This window comes from Staurois parvus, unplaced genomic scaffold, assembly GCF_062004578.1.
Source record: "Staurois parvus isolate SC_StPar_1 unplaced genomic scaffold, SC_StPar_1.0 ptg000039l, whole genome shotgun sequence".
Taxonomy (NCBI): Eukaryota; Metazoa; Chordata; class Amphibia; order Anura; family Ranidae; genus Staurois; species Staurois parvus.
In genome coordinates, this window is record NW_028317835.1 from 490197 (window position 1) to 508562 (window position 18366).

An 18366-nucleotide genomic window follows, 5' to 3' on the forward strand; every position below is an offset into this window, starting at 1 on the left:
TGTACATACCTATCACTGTCATACCTCCACACTCCTCTCCTGTACATATTGATCACTGTCATACCTCCGTACTCCTCTCCTGTACATACCGATCACTGTCATACCTCCACACTCCTCTCCTGTACATACCGAATACTGTCATACCTTCGTTCTCCTCTCCTGTACATACCGATCACTGTCATACTTCTACACTCCTCTCCTGTACACACCGATCACTGTCATACCTCCACACTCCTCTCCTTTACATACCGATCACTGTCATACCTCCGTACTCCTCTCCTATACATACCCATCACTGTCATACCTCCGTACTCCTCTCCTGTACATACCATTCACTGTGATACCTCTACACTCCTCTCCTGTACATACCGATCACTGTCTTACCTCCGTACTCCTCTCTTGTACACACCGATCACTGTCATACCTCCACACTCCTCTCCTGTACACACTGATCACTGTCATACCTCCACACTCCTCTCCTGTACATACCGATCACTGTCATACCTGCACACTCCTCTCCTGTACACACCGATCACTGTCATACCTCCACACTCCTCTCCTGTACATACCGATCACTGTCATACCTCCGTACTCCTCTCCTATACATACCGATCACTGTCATACCTCCGTACTCCTCTCCTGTACATACCCATCACTGTGATACCTCTACACTCCTCTCCTGTACATACCTATCACTGTCATACCTCCACACTCCTCTCCTGTACATACCGATCACTGTCATACCTCCGTACTCCTCTCCTGTACATACCGATCACTGTCATACCTCTACACTCCTCTCCTGTACACACCGATCACTGTCATACCTCCACACTCCTCTCCTGTACATACCGAATACTGTCATACCTTCCTTCTCCTCTCCTGTACATTCCGATCACTGTCATACTTCTACACTCCTCTCCTGTATACACCGATCACTGTCATACCTCCACACTCCTCTCCTTTACATACCGATCACTGTCATACCTCTACACTCTGTCTTGGAAATTCACTTTAACGAATTTCTCCTTACCGTGAGTACTCACAGTTGGATGCGCAGAAATCCCCCATAAAGCTGTGCGAATCTCCCTTACCACGACTGCAGCTAAATTACACGATTCCTGCCCATCCAAATTGGTTAGCTTCTGTTGAAATGTGGGGGAATTGGAGCTCTGTTACCCTAGAATGATCACACGACACTCTAAGGCTAGTGTTGCAATCCACATAAGGGCCGGTTTCAGACTCAGCCTCTGGTTTTATTAAAAATACACACATGCCCCCCACATGAATAAAGTCAATCCCCTCCCACCGAACAATGCAATGGGGAGTGCCTATACACAAGATGTACATTCCAATTGGAGCATAGCCTTTCCTCCTCCCCTATGAGCCTTCTGAGGTCAGCAGACTTCCTCCCCTTCCCCCCCATGAGCCATCTGAGGTCATATTTCCCAGCTCCTAGCAGTATGTCCATTCTCTGTAAAAGCATTCCCTAGAAATATCAGTCTGTACCTGGGTGGGCCCGATACGATCTTTATTAAAACACATCCATCCGGATACAGTTCAGATTGGTAATGGGTTGTAAGATATGCATAAGCCTACACGTGGAGTTCACACCGCTTGGCGCCTTGCGTTATGAAGCCCATGTGGTACTATGCTGCTGATATGTGGATACAGGCCCGCGGTCTACTGCCAGCGGCATTCGCATCGAATGCCGTGGTGGTATACACGCCGGTCTATAAGCACAGATCTGCCATCTCATCCATTACCAAGCTGAGTACTGTAATACATACATTGTACATGCGCATGGCCCAATTGCAGCCTTCAGAGCTTTAATTAAGCCACACGAGAGACATATGAATAACACTCATATATGACACATTTAAAGTTCGACCAACAATACAAAATTTCCATGACATTCCCTCCTGTTTTATCATATTCTCCTCGTGTCCCTTCTTGATCTTCTTCAGCTTGATGGGTGTAGTCTCAAAACCTCAAAGAGTTCCTGTAGTTGTCCCTGAGAATAAAGCTCCACGGGGTACCTGAAACAACAAGACCCGACGCAGACTCGACGCAAACAGGCTTGATTGAAGCAATGATCCTCAAGAGCGTTGGAACCTTCACTACAGGAAGGCTCTTGCAAAAACCACAAACAGACTTGTGGTATGAATAAGGCTTGTGATCCCACGGTGGTCTGGGGAGATCCAGCAACAGATTCTCAAATTGCCCCTGCAGACGGGGCCACACAAGGCTGGTCTCGACCCAGACAGTTTTCCAAATCGCAGACACAAACCATGATGAGGCTTGAAGCTTGCTTGAAGGTCTTGGAGAATGTGGTCTTCAGAGAGATAAATTAGAGGGAAGCCAGGACGTAATCTGTAGAGAAGGTGGTTGGTTGGTGAGGTCTTCCTCCGATCAGTGGTTGGAGTGGGATCCCAGGAGCGGGCATGGAGATGTGGTCGTCTGCCCGAGCTTGGCTTACACGGTCGATGAGGCAACAGGAACATCTCACCGCGGCATATAAAAGGCAGATGAAAAAGAGAAGCATCAGGACATACACTCCCACTTCCTTCAACCAAGATCCGATGGAGAACAGGAAATCTCCCAATCCTCCCAAACCCTTGAACGGATTCCAACCCTCACTAGCTATAGCTCTAGCTTTTCCCTGTAGTTCACTAACTTTGTCCATATGGGCCTGGACCTTGTCATCGGTGTCTTCTATCCAAGTACAACAATCCTCTCTGATGAACTCACAGAACCCCCCTTTGGCGGCTAAAAGGTAATCAAGGGCCATCTTCTCCTGAAGCACTAAAATTCCCATCTGCCGTTGTTCTTGGGCAATTTCTCTGACAGCCTCTATGGTCTCGTTAAACATACTATCCACGATGACAGAAAAATTGTTCAGGCGCTTCATAAGTTCTATTCCCCATCCTGTCCATGAGGGGAACCAAGCCCATGCCTGGTCGCCCTTAGAGAACAGCTCTCTGCGAACTCTCCCTGCCATCCTTACCTTCTTGTGGACCATCAACTCTTCATGATCCATCACTACATAGGATGCTGGGACTAGCTTTATGAGGGCACACAAACCTTTCGCGTTCTGGGGAAATGTTCTATAGGCTGCCGAACCACACAGAAAATAGTATGGACCTGTCAGAGCAGAGCAGGAAGAGTTCCTCGTTCGGCCTCTGGCACTGAGCAACAGTTGCACAGACTGGGGGATTGCTCCCTCAGTCTGCACATCACATCCGTCCTTCCAACACACGTGGTCTGGTCGGTCAGTGTGGTTACTCAGAAGGGAAGTCTGGTTAGTCAGATTGACAGTTATACCTCCCTCGCAGGTGGTAGTCCCAACAAACTTGTTACCTGTGCCAAAGCTGATGTTAAAGCACACCTGAGGGCTGCCTAGCTGTCCAGTTACCCATAATGGACTGACGAGGGTCCTACAGGAGCTAGAGCTAATATTGGTGCTGAAACTGATGTTACCTGCTAAAAATGTGTCATTAAGTTCTACCGATAAATGTCTACGTGGGGGCTGACCAGGGGTCCCTTGCTTTTTCATGCCGACGCGGATGTCATATAGGGCATGAACAGCGGCCATTGCGGACATGTGATGACTGGGTGGGGGCTTAGAGCATACCCAACAGTTGGTTTTGTTGGCGGTTCTGGCTAAACGCAGGTGCATTTTAAATAAAAGGTTGGGGTATCTGCCGTCTTTTCCTCCGTTCACACACATGTAAGACATACAAACAAAAAGAAAAAGGAAAATGACACCCCTCATTCTCTGGTGTAGCTGAAAAGTTTCTTGCAGTGGCTTGCGTGCACCCAGTTGTCTCGTCCCTCGAGTTTGAGTGAGGTAGGTGTCGTCAGCTGGACTTGGTATGGTCCGGCGAACCGTGGCTCAAGTCCGGTTCTTTGATGTTTCTTTAGGACGACCCAATCACCTGGCTCAATAGAAAGAACACCTGTTATTGTATTTGGATCGGGGAGCGATTCGCGAACCCGATGGTGTATCTTCTGCAGCTCCCGTTGCAGAGATTGCACATAACCTGTAAGCTGTGAATGCAAAGACGACAACTGTTGAGGAAAGTACAACCCTGTTTTGGGAGGTCCCCCAAACAACACCTCGTAGGGTGACAGCCCATGTGGTTGCCGAGGGGCATTCCGGATGGAATAGGGGGCAATGGGGAGACACTCAGGCCAAGGTTTTTGGGTATCGGAAGACGTTCAACCTTACCGCTACTCTCGGGGTGATATGGGGTGTGTCGCCGCTGACTCCAGTTCCACCAAAGAAATGCAGTCGTGTCCTTTGGAAGAGAGATTAGTAGTGGACAAAGAAGACATGTTAGCAGAAGAGGTGTTAGTATTGTTAGTCGTGTTGCAAAATTCAGCACTGTCATTGCTGTCCTCCCCCCCTTCTCATCTTCCGACACAGGAAGAAGAGAAGCTGGGTTAAGAATAGTGCATCGTTTGATAGTGAGGTTAGTAGGGGTTAGGAGGGCTTTCCCCTGAGAGGGGTACCTTGCCTTGGATGTCCTGTTTTCGCAGGACCGTTCTTGCTGCACCGGTGTCAGTGAGGCAAGGGAGGGGATATTTTAATTCCTCTAGAAAAAGATGGACCTGGGCCGACACCGATTTGTCAACTTCCTATGAGAATTCATAGGAGTTACTTACCATGGTGGTCATAGGGGCGGAGGACTCATCAGGAATGAACTGCCACCGACCTTTAGGTAATTGGGGACAGCTCCTCCTCATGTGCCCCGTTTGGTGGCACTGGAAGCACCTGGGTGGGGGCCTATCCTTCCTGTGACCCAGATCCCTTGGTTTTTCGTGTGGGGTCTGGGACATAAGAACTTTGGCCTTGTCTTGTTTTCTTCTATCCATTTCCCTCTCTATTGCCGCAAGAGTGGAAAGGATAGCAGGGATAGACATCTCATTATATTCGGGTCGGGCCAGAACCAGCCTTTCCCGAATTTTAATATCGATGCCTTCCAAAAATTTGGCCCGCAACAGAATGTGCGTCGCGGTCACCTTTACCCCTTCAGTTGGAGCATCAGGTCCAACTTCCAGATCCGCATCCAGTGCCGTCTGCTTGAGACGGCGCCAGAAGCAGGCGCTTTCCTCATTAGGACCCTGGGTGAGCTTCATCATGTCCGTAGTAGAGGTAGCACCATACATTTCTGGAAGCTTTGCCTTTAGCTGTGTACAGAACTCTTTGCCCCCTGAAGTCATCTCCTCATGCGTGGTTATAGAGCACCCTGCAATCACTGTACTGGCCACTTCCATGCCCACCTTAGCCCGCAGGATCTGTGCACAATCTGACCCACTCATACCATAGCTGAACTGGTTTTGTCCAAACATTCGAGCAAATCCTCTCGGATTGACTCGATAGTTCGGGAGCTCAGCCAGAATAGTGCGGATCTCTGCCGGGGTGAAGGGGACATGCCAAACTACCCGTTCCCCTAAAGTCCGTTCCCCCTGTGCATTGGGAGGACCTTCAAATTGCTGCACCCTGACTGGATAGGCCTCGGTCCGGGAAGAGTGCAAGGGCTGACCCAGCATCATCGGTGGGCTTAGATTAACCACCTCGCTTACTGCACCTTCAGGTTTGAGGTCCCTCAGATCAGGGTATAGCTGGGGGGCAGGGGTCTGATCAGTGGTTCGTAGCGCTTTGATGCAATCCGCCCTGTTTTTTTAACCGGGTGTCTATTCCCCTTGATTCACAGATAGTCTGCAAATCGGTTGTTGAGTAGGCTTCATAGTTGGAAACAGAAGGAGCTGGGGTGAAGCAGGGAGAAGGGAGAGGTAGAGGCAGAGGCTGAGGCATAGAGACAGAAGACACAGAAGGTATGTCAAGAGTGACGCCACTAACAGAAGAGACAGGTGCAGTTATACTTATCTCAGCCACTGTTGGTTGTTCGGGAACCCCAGCAGACCCTGATCCTGCCTGCCTTAGTAGAGTCAGCCCTGAAAGAGCTTCCTCCACCTATGACACCGGATCTTCCTGTTTTATTCCCTCTGGAGGCCAGGTATACATCACCTGGTTCTTCCGGACAGACACCAGTTTATGTATGCCCTGCTTCCCTAATTGGATTGACCTGTGAAGCCATAGCTGTGCGATCTCTAGTTCTGACGCCTGCATCCGTGGTTCAAATTCAGAGATGAATTTTTCCCACCTCCATGCGTCAAATGTACCTTCCCGGGGAATTTCCCATCTGGTACCCTTCGACCATTTATTCTACCTTTTGAGGGGTTCTGTAGACTTCCCCCCCAAACTCACCTTCATCAGTTGTGCAGCTGTCCTTACCCTGAAGAGGGCTGGTTCCCCCTCTCTCTTCATGGACTGACTACTGCCCATCGTGACTAGTCACTGGTATATATCCCGCGTCCGGGTACCTGTTTACCCCCTGGAGCACTCGGTGGGATCCTACCGAGAGGCCTGATTCCACCACTTTCCCAGCACAGCGTAATTTATGTGATACTTATCGATCACCCGAAGCGCATCAAGTGGCGGTCAGACTGAGAGCACACCTCCCACTCCCACAGCGCAATTTATGTGATCCTGACCACCCGAAGTGTTTGTGGTAACCAGGCTAAGCGTTATACTTCCCTGGACCGCCCACTCGCACAGCGTAATTTATGTGGTTCTCATCACCCACTGTGTTTGGCAGGCCACACCGCACAATGATGAAAGTGGCTTTTCTCTCCCTGCACACAGTAGCTAACACAAGTCAAAACAAAAAGAGGGGTTCTTGGATGTTACTTAGGGGTCACTGGTTGGCCAGAAACCTGCTAACTGACCTTTAGGAAATTTGTGTAAAGAAAAAACTTTCCTAATACACACAGAAAAAACCCTTTTCAACCTAAAAAACCGTTAAAAAGGACAAAGTGGATCCTTATGAAAAACACGGGACGTTTCACAGTAAAACAATTACACAGAGGTAAACCGAAAAACTGCGCCAAAAGTAACCTTGTTGCTGACGCAAAAATCACTCCTACCAGCACCGCTAAACGATCTGCGCTACACACGCAATCTTCGCTGCAACCACCTAAAACCGTTTACACAAAAAGTCTGCTGGACGTGAAACACGTGACACAGCAGCTTAAAACAAACCCGCTTTACAATAAGGAACTACTTTTAACAGGAAAAACACAAGAAAAATATAATCACTATACAAGAAATCTATGTGCAAAAACCCAGACTTCACCGCGCTCACTAAATGTGGAACACGTGAAGGGAAAACTCGCTTAACACACTTTAAATTGGCTGGCAATACGCAAATTTAAAGCTAAAAGCAAACAACTTAAACTGTAAAAAATTTGGATTAAAAACACAATATGGGTCAAATGCATATAGAAAGCTGCATACACATTGCATAGAGATTACTGCACATATGGTAGTCAACAAAATGGCCACCAAACAAAAGGAGTACATGTGGTTAGTCAAGAAAATGACCCCCCACAGAGGAGCACATGGTAGATACCAGAATGGCCCCCCACAGGGAAGCACATGGTAGAAACTAGAATGGCCCCCCACAGGGAAGCACATGGTAGCAACTAGCCTCAAAATTGCCTCTAACCTCTTACATAAAACAGACTTTTGGACAGAACATACACTGGACAATTATACAACAATATACAGCACACATACAACACAATTTGGGCACAATCACAGAACGGACATAAAACACCAACATATCACACTAACATGCACATGTAACAGAAAGGACCCCAGAAAGTACATACCGATCACTGTCATACCTCCACACTCCTCTCCTGTACATACCGATCACTGTCATACCTCCCATACTCCTCTCCTGTACATACCCATCACTGTCATACCCCCCACACTCCTCTCCTGTACATACCAATCACTGTCATACCTCCGCACTCCTCTCCTGTACATACCAATCACTGTCATACCCCCCACACTCCTCTCCTGTACATAACGGTCACTGTCATACCTCCGTACTCCTCTCCTGTACATATCGATCACTGTCATACCTCTACACTCCTCTCCTGTACACACCGATCACTGTCATACCTCCACACTTATCTCCTGTACATACCGATCACTGTCATACATCTACATTCCTCTCCTGTACACACCGATCACTGTCATACCTCCACACTCCTCTCCTGTACATACCGATCACTGTCATACCCCCAACACTCCTTTCCTGTACATATTAGTCACTGTCATACCTTCACACTCCTCTCCTGTACATACCGATCACTGTCATACCCCCCACACTCCTCTCCTGTACATACCCATCACTGTCATACCCCCCACACTCCTCTCCTGTACATACCAATCACTGTCATACCTCCGCACTCCTCTCCTGTACATACCAATCACTGTCATACCCCCCACACTCCTCTCCTGTACATACCGGTCACTGTCATACCTCCACACTCCTCTCCTGTACATATCGATCACTGTCGTACCCCCCACACTCCTCTCCTGTACATACCTATCACTGTCATACCTCCACACTCCTCTCCTGTACATACCCACCACTGTCATACCTCCAAACTCCTCTCCTGTACATACCGATCACTGTCATACCTCCACACTCCTCTCCTGTACATACCCATCACTGTCATTCCCCCCACACTTCTCTCCTGTACATACCGATCACTGTCATACCTCCACACTCCTCTCCTGTACATACCCATCACTGTCATACCTCCACACTCCTCTCCTGTACATACCGATCACTGTCATACCTCCCACACTCCTCTCCTGTACATACCCATCACTGTCATACCTCCCACACTCCTCTCCTGTACATACCGATCACTGTCATACCTCCACACTCCTCTCCTGTACATACCGATCACTGTCATACCCCCACACTCCTCTCCTGTACATACCAATCACTGTCATACCCCCCCACACTCCTCTCCTGTGCATACCGATCACTGTCATACCCCCACACTCCTCTCCTGTACATATTGATCACTGTCATACCCACCACACTTCTCTCCTATACATACCCATCAATGTCATACCTCCACACTCCTCAGCTGTACATACCCATCACTGTCATACCTCCACACTCCTCTCCTGTACATACCCATCACTGTCATACCTCCACACTCCTCTCCTGTACATACCCATCACTGTCATAACCCCCACACTCCTCTCCTGTACATACCGATCACTGTCATACCTCCACACTCCTCTCCTGTACATACCCATCACTGTCATACCTCCACACTCCTCTCCTGTACATACCGATCACTGTCATACCTCCCACACTCCTCTCCTGTACATACCGATCACTGTCATACCTCCCACACTCCTCTCCTGTACATACCGATCACTGTCATACCTCCACACTCCTCTCCTGTACATACCGATCACTGTCATACCCCCACACTCCTCTCCTGTACATACCAATCACTGTCATACCCCCCCACACTCCTCTCCTGTGCATACCGATCACTGTCATACCCCCACACTCCTCTCCTGTACATATCGATCACTGTCATACCCACCACACTTCTCTCCTGTACATACCCATCAATGTCATACCTCCACACTCCTCAGCTGTACATACCCATCACTGTCATACCTCCACACTCCTCTCCTGTACATACCCATCACTGTCATACCTTCACACTCCTCTCCTGTACATACCGATCACTGTCATACCTCCACACTCCTCTCCTGTACATATCGATCACTGTCATACCTCCCACACTCCTCTCCTGTACATACCGATCACTGTCATACCTCCACACTCCTCTCCTGTACATACCGATCACTGTCATACCCCCACACTCCTCTCCTGTACATACCAATCACTGTCATACCCCCCCACACTCCTCTCCTGTGCATACCGATCACTGTCATACCCCCACACTCCTCTCCTGTACATATCGATCACTGTCATACCCACCGCACTTCTCTCCTGTACATACCCATCAATGTCATACCTCCACACTCCTCAGCTGTACATACCCATCACTGTCATACCTCCACACTCCTCTCCTGTACATACCCATCACTGTCATACCTCCACACTCCTCTCCTGTACATACCCATCACTGTCATACCCCCCACACTCCTCTCCTGTACATACCGATCACTGTCATACCTCCACACTCCTCTCCTGTACATACCCATCACTGTCATACCTCCACACTCCTCTCCTGTACATACCGATCACTGTCATACCTCCCACACTCCTCTCCTGTACATACCGATCACTGTCATACCTCCCACACTCCTCTCCTGTACATACCGATCACTGTCATACCTCCACACTCCTCTCCTGTACATACCGATCACTGTCATACCCCCACACTCCTCTCCTGTACATACCAATCACTGTCATACCCCCCCACACTCCTCTCCTGTACATATCGATCACTGTCATACCCACCACACTTCTCTCCTGTACATACCCATCAATGTCATACCTCCACACTCCTCAGCTGTACATACCCATCACTGTCATACCTCCACACTCCTCTCCTGTACATACCCATCACTGTCATACCTTCACACTCCTCTCCTGTACATACCGATCACTGTCATACCTCCACACTCCTCTCCTGTACATATCGATCACTATCATACCTCCCACACTCCTCTCCTGTACATACCGATCACTGTCATACCTCCACACTCCTCTCCTGTACAAACCGATCACTGTCATACCTCCACACTCCTCTTCTGTACATACCGATCACTGTCATACCCCCACACTCCTCTCCTGTACATACCGATCACTGTCTTACCTCCGTACTCCTCTCTTGTACACACCAATCACTGTCATACCTCCACACTCCTCTCCTGTACACACTGATCACTGTCATACTTCCACACTCTTCTCCTGTACATACCGATCACTGTCATACCTCCGTACTCCTCTCCTGTACGTACCGATCACTGTCATACCTCCACACTCCTCTCCTGTACACACCGATCACTGTCATACCTCCACACTTTTCTCCTGTACATACCGATCACTGTCATACCTCCGTACTGCTCTCCTGTACATACTGATCACTGTCATACCTCCACACTCCTCTCCTGTACACACCCATCACTGTCATACCTCCGTACTCCTTTCCTGTACATACCCATCACTGTCATACCTCCACACTCCTCTCCTGTACATACCCATCACTGTCATACCTCCGTACTCCTCTCCTGTACATACACATCACTGTCATACCTCTACACTCCTCTCCTGTACATATCTATCACTGTCATACCTCCAAACTCCTCTCCTGTACATACCGATCACTGTCATACCTCCGTACTCCTCTCCTGTACATACCGATCACTGTCATACCTCTACACTCCTCTGCTGTACACACCGATCACTGTTATACCTCCACACTCCTCTCCTGTATATACCGATCACTGTCATACCTCTACACTCCTCTCCTGTACATACCGATCACTGTCATACCTCCACACTCCTCTCCTGTACATACCGATCACTGTCATACCTACACACTCATCTCCTGTACATACCGATCACTGTCATACCTCCCACACTCCTCTCCTGTACATACCGATCACTGTCATACCTCCACACTCCTCTCCTGTACATACCCATCACTGTCATACCACCGTACTCCTCTCCTGTACATACCCATCACTGTCACACACCCCACACTCCTCTCCTGTACATACCCATCACTGTCATACCTCTGTACTCCTCTCCTGTACATACCCATCACTGTCATACCTCCACACTCCTCTCCTGTACACACCCATCACTGTCACACACCCCACACTCCTCTCCTGTACATACTACCCACCATCGTATCATCTGCAACTCCTCTCTTACATTTACTACCTGCAGTTATGCTCTTCTTCTTAAATTGGGGAATACCTCGATGACTTACATACTTTTCAGACCTTGTGAAATATTCTTGGCTGTTTTGAAAATAATACACTTTAATTTGTATTTCATGATAAATCCTGCCTCATCTCTGCCTCTCTACCTGCAGCCTAACAATGAGGCGTGCATGCAGCCACTGATCTATTTCTGGCTTTTGTCTCTCAGTCATTTTAATGTTCATTTCTCCAAACGTCCTCCAGGACAGCCTTCCTGAGACAGAGCTCCTCCCTCTGGGACAGGAAACACGTAAGCACAGTTCTATAAAAGGCGGACCACCAGGCCTCCCTCCTGAGTTTTTAGTGTTTCCTCTGGAAGGATGGGTGCAGTCATCAAGGAACTGATTGTCGAAGTCCTGGGCCCTAGAGGTTGCTGGTGGATCCTGGTCTGTCTTACTTCCTGCTGTCCGACGCAATCCCTTCAGGGGGAGTGGGGCTGCGCTCCTGATATCTTTCAATGCCTCAGTGGATCATGACCATCGGGGGTGTCCTGGGGGGTCCAGGACCTTTGATGCCTGTCGTTCTCCTTCCCGTGCGGGGGGGGCTCCAGCATCCGATGCACAGTGGAGCAGAGTGACTGCCAAGCAAGCGTGTGAGTAGCCGCAACTTCTGGGTGCTGTCCAGGAACTGGAAGTTTTTTGTATGAGGGGCCCTGGGCTGATTATTTTATGTATTGTGTTTTTTCTTGCTTATTGTAGGTTAAAGTCCAGGACAAGGTGCAGAGTCAGACCCCCAAGAAGAAGTGTGCAGTTTGTGCAGCTAAATTGGGTTCAACTTGGGAAAAACCCTTATACCGCAATTGTGTGGCTAGCCTAATTAAGGATAAGTCATTTACAGCCTGCCATAAAGTGCTCACCTCCATTAAGGATGACATGTTGTCTACATTTCAATCCTTTAGATCCCTATTGGAAAAATGCAGCCGCCACTGGATCCTTGGACCCAATCGGTGGGTTTGGAGGTAGCAGATGCATTAAAAGGAGAGGACCCGGAGGAGGATCCTAGGTCCTGGGTAGATTCAGGCTCATAAGAGGAGGACGGTGAAGTTTGCTCCTCCAGAGGTTTCAGGAACAAATTGCCCCTGGAAGATGTGGACGACCTCCTTAAAGCTATCTACGAAACCTTAGAAATCGAGGAGGAGGATGTTTGCCTATCTGAGCATGACCTCATGTATCAAGGTTTGTATGCTAGAAAGACTAGTGTCTTTCCAGTCCATAGTTCCCTGGTTGATACCATTAGGCAGGAATGGGAAAGCCCTGAGAGGAAACCCTTTTTCTCAAGTAATCTTAAAAGGAGGTTTCCTTTTTAGGATAACGGGTCCCAGCAATGGAACAAGGTTCAGAAATTAGACACCTCCTTATCTAAAGTCTCTAAAAGGACAGACTTAGCATTTGAAGATATGGGGGCTCTGAAAGACCCTATGGATAAGAGGGATGAAGTCTTACTCCGCAGGGCCTGGGATTCCACTTCCATCAGCTTTAGGCCAGCTTTATCGGCTACCTGTGTCACCAGAAATCTGGAATGCTGACTTACCCAGTTAGTCGCATCTCTCGGCAGGAACCTCCAGGCAGCAAATCCTGAAATAATTTCCTTTACTGTTTAAAGCAGTTGGTTTCCTTGTGGATGCCTCGGCCAAATCAGTTAAGCTAGCGGCTCGAACCTCTGCCCTAGTGAATTCAGCTAAAAGGGCATTTTGGTTAAAAACCTGGGCAGGGAACTCAGCATTCAAACTGCACCTTTGTGCCTTACCCTTTATTGGCGATAATCTTTTTGGTCCAGGTCTCGAGGAGGCTCTGGAATGTACAGTCCATAAAAAGAGGACATTCCCAGAGAGTAAGAAAAGGTTTCACTCTAGTAGGGTTTTTTTGTCGAAAAACACAGGCCCAGCAGGCTAAGGAGGTTCAGCCTAAGAAACATTGGACAGGGCACAGGAATAGGGGAAGAGGAGGAATCTTATTCAATCCTCCTCAAGGCCCACCAAGTCTTCCACAGTTCTTCTCTATTTCTTGGTTTTGCCTCAGAAATGGCATTTTTGATGTCACCCCACAAGTTTTCTATTGGATGAAGATCCGGGGATTGGGCTGGCCACTCCATAACGTCCATCTTGTTGGTCTGGAACCAAGATGTTGCACGTTTACTGGTGTGTTTGGGGTCGTTGTCCTGTTGGAACACCCATTTCAAGGGCATTTCCTCTTCAGCATAAGGCAGCATGACCTCTTCAAGTATTCTGATGTATTCAAACTGATCCATGATCCCTGGTATGCGATAAATAGGCCCAACACCGTAGTATGAGAAACATCCCCATATCATGATGCTTGCACCACCATGCTTCACGGTCTTCACAGTGTACTGTGGCTTGAATTCAGTGTTTGGGGGTCGTCTGACAAACAGTCTCCGCCCACTAGACCCAAAAAGAACAATCTTATCTTCATCAGTCCACAAAATGTTGCGCCATTTCTCTTTAGGCCATTCAATGTGCTCTTTGGCAGATTGTAACCTCTTCAGCACACGTCTTTTTCCCAACAGTGGGACTTTGCGGGGACTTCTTGCAGATAGCTTGGCTTCACATCGGCGTCTTCTAATTGTAACAGTCCTCACAGGGAACGTCACACCTTCTTTCATCTTCCTGGAGCTGATTGTTGGCTGAGTCCACGCCATTTTGGCTATTCTTCTATTCATTCCAATGGTAGTTTTTCGCTTTCTTCCTCGTCTTTCAGGTTTTGGTTGCCATTTTAAAGCATTTGCCATCATTTTAGCTGAGCAGCCAATCATTTTCTGCACTTCTTTATATGTTTTCCCCTCTCCAATCAACTTTTTAATCAAGGTACGCTGTTCTTCTGAACAATGTCTGGAATGACCCATTTTCCTCAGAATTTCAGAGAGAAATGCACTGTAACCAGCATGTCCAACATTTGCTGCCTTCCTTCCTTAAATAAGGGCAATAATTACCACCTGTTTATCAAAGAATGAATGACGTCACTAATAGAACTCCACACTGCTATTATTTTGAACACGCCCCTTTCAATGAGTGATTCAATGACACAGAATCAGCAGCATGCATGTCATGACTGTTGGGTCTGTTGGATTTCTATGACTCTACTACACCTGCTAGGAAATTATTTGCCATGTAGAAATCTCATATGATGTCCTCCCAGAATGTGCTCTCCTGCATGCCCCCGGGGGCTTGAACCTGGCGATCTCCACGATTGCTGTATCCTATGACACGCTGGTCATCGGGAGTTGCAGTTTCCGGTTCTCGACTGCACTTTCCTCACGCTGTCAGAGCAAGAGGAAGGTACTGCCAGCAGTTGTCAGAGGAGGGATCATCAGGGCACTTATGATCAGTGACCTGAGGATCGGTGCCCAGCAGCGCCACCCACCATTTCTGCCCACAAGTGCCCAGCAGTGCCACCCACCTTTGCCCACCAGTGCCGCCCGTCAGTGCCCAGCAGTGCTGCCAATCAGTGACAACTATCAGTACCCATCATCAGTGCCACCTCATTAGTGCTGCCTATCAGTACAGCCTCATTAACGCACATCAGTGAAGGTGAAAAATTACCTGTTTGCTAAATATTTTAATAGAAACAAAGAAACTTTTATTTAAATTTTTTTGCTCTTTTTTTGGTTATAGCACAAAAAATAAAACACCCATCGGGGAGCAAATACCACCAAAAGAAAGCTCTATTTGTGTAAAAAAAAATATAATATTTTCAAATGAGTACAATGTTGCATGACCACGCAATTGTCATTTATAATGTGACAATGCTGAAAATTGGCCTAGTAAGGAAGGGGGTATAAGTGCCTGGTAGGCAAGTGGTTAAGGACCCCACTGGCACCTATCAGTGCCGCTTCTTTAGTTCTGCCTATCAGTACTGCTTCATCAGTGTTGCCTATCAGTGCCACCTATCAGTGCACATCAGTGAAGGAGACAAATTACCTGTTTGCAAAATGTTATAATAGAAACAAAGTAACTTTTTTTTTTTACATTTTTTGCTCTTTTTTTGTTTATAGCACAAAAAATAAAACACCCAGCGGGGAGTAAAGACCACCAAAAGAAAGCTCTATTTGTGTAAAAAAAAAGATAAAAATGAGTACAATGTTGCATGACCGCACAATTGTCATTTAAAGTGAGGCAAAGCTGAAAGTTTAAAATTGGCCTGGTAAGGAAGGGGGTATAAGTGCCTGGTAGGCAAGTGGTTAAGGACCCCACTGGCACCTTTTGGGAGGGTAACCAAAATTGACAGGTACCCACTCCCACTTCTACTGCAATCACCTAGGTGATCAGAAGCGGAAGTTGTCCTCCCCCCTCCCTCCCTGTAGTCTTCTGGGACACATGAAAGGTCCTAGAAGACTACAGGACTATTCACAAAGCACAGAGATACTTGCACATGCTCAGTGGGCACCCGGATGTGAAGCCGCAAGCTGTCACAGCTGGGTGCCCACACTGAAGATGCCGGCACTGGAAACACAGGGCGGCCGATGAAATGGGCTGTGGGGAGGACACCACGAGATCGAGGGACAGGTAAGTGCCCATCTTTTAAAAGTCAGCAGCTACAGTTTTTGCAGCTGCTGACTTTTATTTTTTTATTTTCACTGGAACTCCACTTTAATGTATGAAGATATTATTTGTACTGTACAAATTACAACCTGTACGTTACCTCTAAGGGTTGTACCCCTTCTGACTTACTGTTGGTGAGTCCTGCAATCACATTGTTATGAGCTCCTTGTAAAACTATTATCTCTTTCCAATAAAATCTATGAACAAGAGAAGATATGGACCCCACAATTCCTCTATATACTCCACAATTCTCCCATGTGGACACCTCGTAAGTGGTTCTCCAGTATAGACTCTCAGTTTGGGGAACTCATTTAGAAGAAGCCATCAGCTAGAATCACACTCACTACTCTACAGTATGGTGAAGACCAAGGAGGCCTAGCAATACCAAATGTTAGACTTTATATTATAGCTGCCCAACTTCAACATCTTACCAGGTGGGACTTAGTAGACACATTAGATCCCATCCATCGGTTGCTACTTCCATCAGATACAGATTTCACATCACTCTCACACTTGTTAATGGGCTTCAGATGGCACCAGTGGGAAAGGCATGATCTTTCATATATTTATTCCAGTCTTTTGACTCTTACTGAAGACTTATAGAAAGAAATGGGAAACAGAGAAAATAATAGAGAGTGGTGGGAGGTGGTTGTGACCTCCATACCTCTCATCTCTCTGTCCTCTTCACAGAAACTCAGTCATTTCTTTTGCATAGAGCTTTCAGGACTCCAGCTCAATTGTTTAGCTAGGACAGGAGGGATTTCCCCTTATGACCCCAAATGTAGTGGTGATGTCGGGGATTTGATACACATTTTGGAGATGTCCAAAATTATTCAAAAAGTGGAATGATATGACCAGTATTGTAATGTTGGTGTTCAATATTCCTCGGGTGTGCCTCTTGGTGTCAATAGAGGAGGAATTATTTACACCTCCTCCTATTACAAGTCATATAGCAATAGTGAGGCTGCTTGACCATAAAAAATATCCCGATCTTGGCTATCATCTCAAACTCCCAGCAGACAACAGTGGATTGAGCAGGTGAACTCCACATTAACATCATAGGTTTTTAAAACTTTAGCTTTTTAAGCCCCATAGAAGGAGAACGGCCAGTTGTATCCTACTGAATGGTGACTACATTGGAGACCCATACTTGGGGTATGATCCTGTAGACACGGGCCTCATTGATCAGTGTCAGCTATCTATGTATGTATTGGGGGGAGTTACTTGCCATGTACAGCTGAATTGTTCTAGGTTGTTTCTTCTTTTCTCTGTTCATTTGTTTATAAAAGGTAAAAGTGACACCATAGACAAAGCAAGTTATTGTTCTGTATGATCTGTAACAGTGCCACAACTGCCTATACGTGAGAATGTATGACTCCATTGTCTGGGCTGAATGTTGGGAATACTGTGCGCACTTATAAACATTCTTAATAAAAATCTATTTGATGAAAAAAATACTGTAGATAATGCTGTACATATTCTTTCTATTCATAAGATATATTTAGTAATGAACATTAAAAATAGAAATCAACTTTATGTAGCCCTTTATATAGAATTTTAAATTTAATTTTTTTTTTTTTTGTACAGGTGGATTGATGAACCAAGTTTTCGGTCATGTTGGTCTTCATGAATACAGCTGAGTCACATGGAAAACAAGACATATGGGTGTCTTAATTGACTGAAAGTCTTTATTGCAGCTCACTGGAGGATTCACACGGGATACAAGTCATATCTGTGTTCTAAAAGTCATGGTTTGGATCCTCTTCCACATTGGTCCAGCCTCAGAGGACAACAGGAGAAAAGGAATTTATGTGTTCTGGAAATGACAATGGCTTTACAATAAAGTCCAACCCAAGTATACAAAAAGAGGAGTCATTTCAAACTACTTCTTGTTTGGAGATTTTACAATGGAGAGAAAATATATCACACACCAGAAGGTTCACAATGGAGGGAA

At 47.0% G+C, this 18366-nt stretch overlaps 1 protein-coding gene across 1 annotated transcript in view; it reads left to right on the forward strand.

The window, feature by feature from the left end:
* Positions 1–18366, forward strand: part of LOC149470528 (uncharacterized) — a 235815-nt gene that overhangs the window by 126363 nt on the left and 91086 nt on the right. The window lies entirely within an intron of this gene.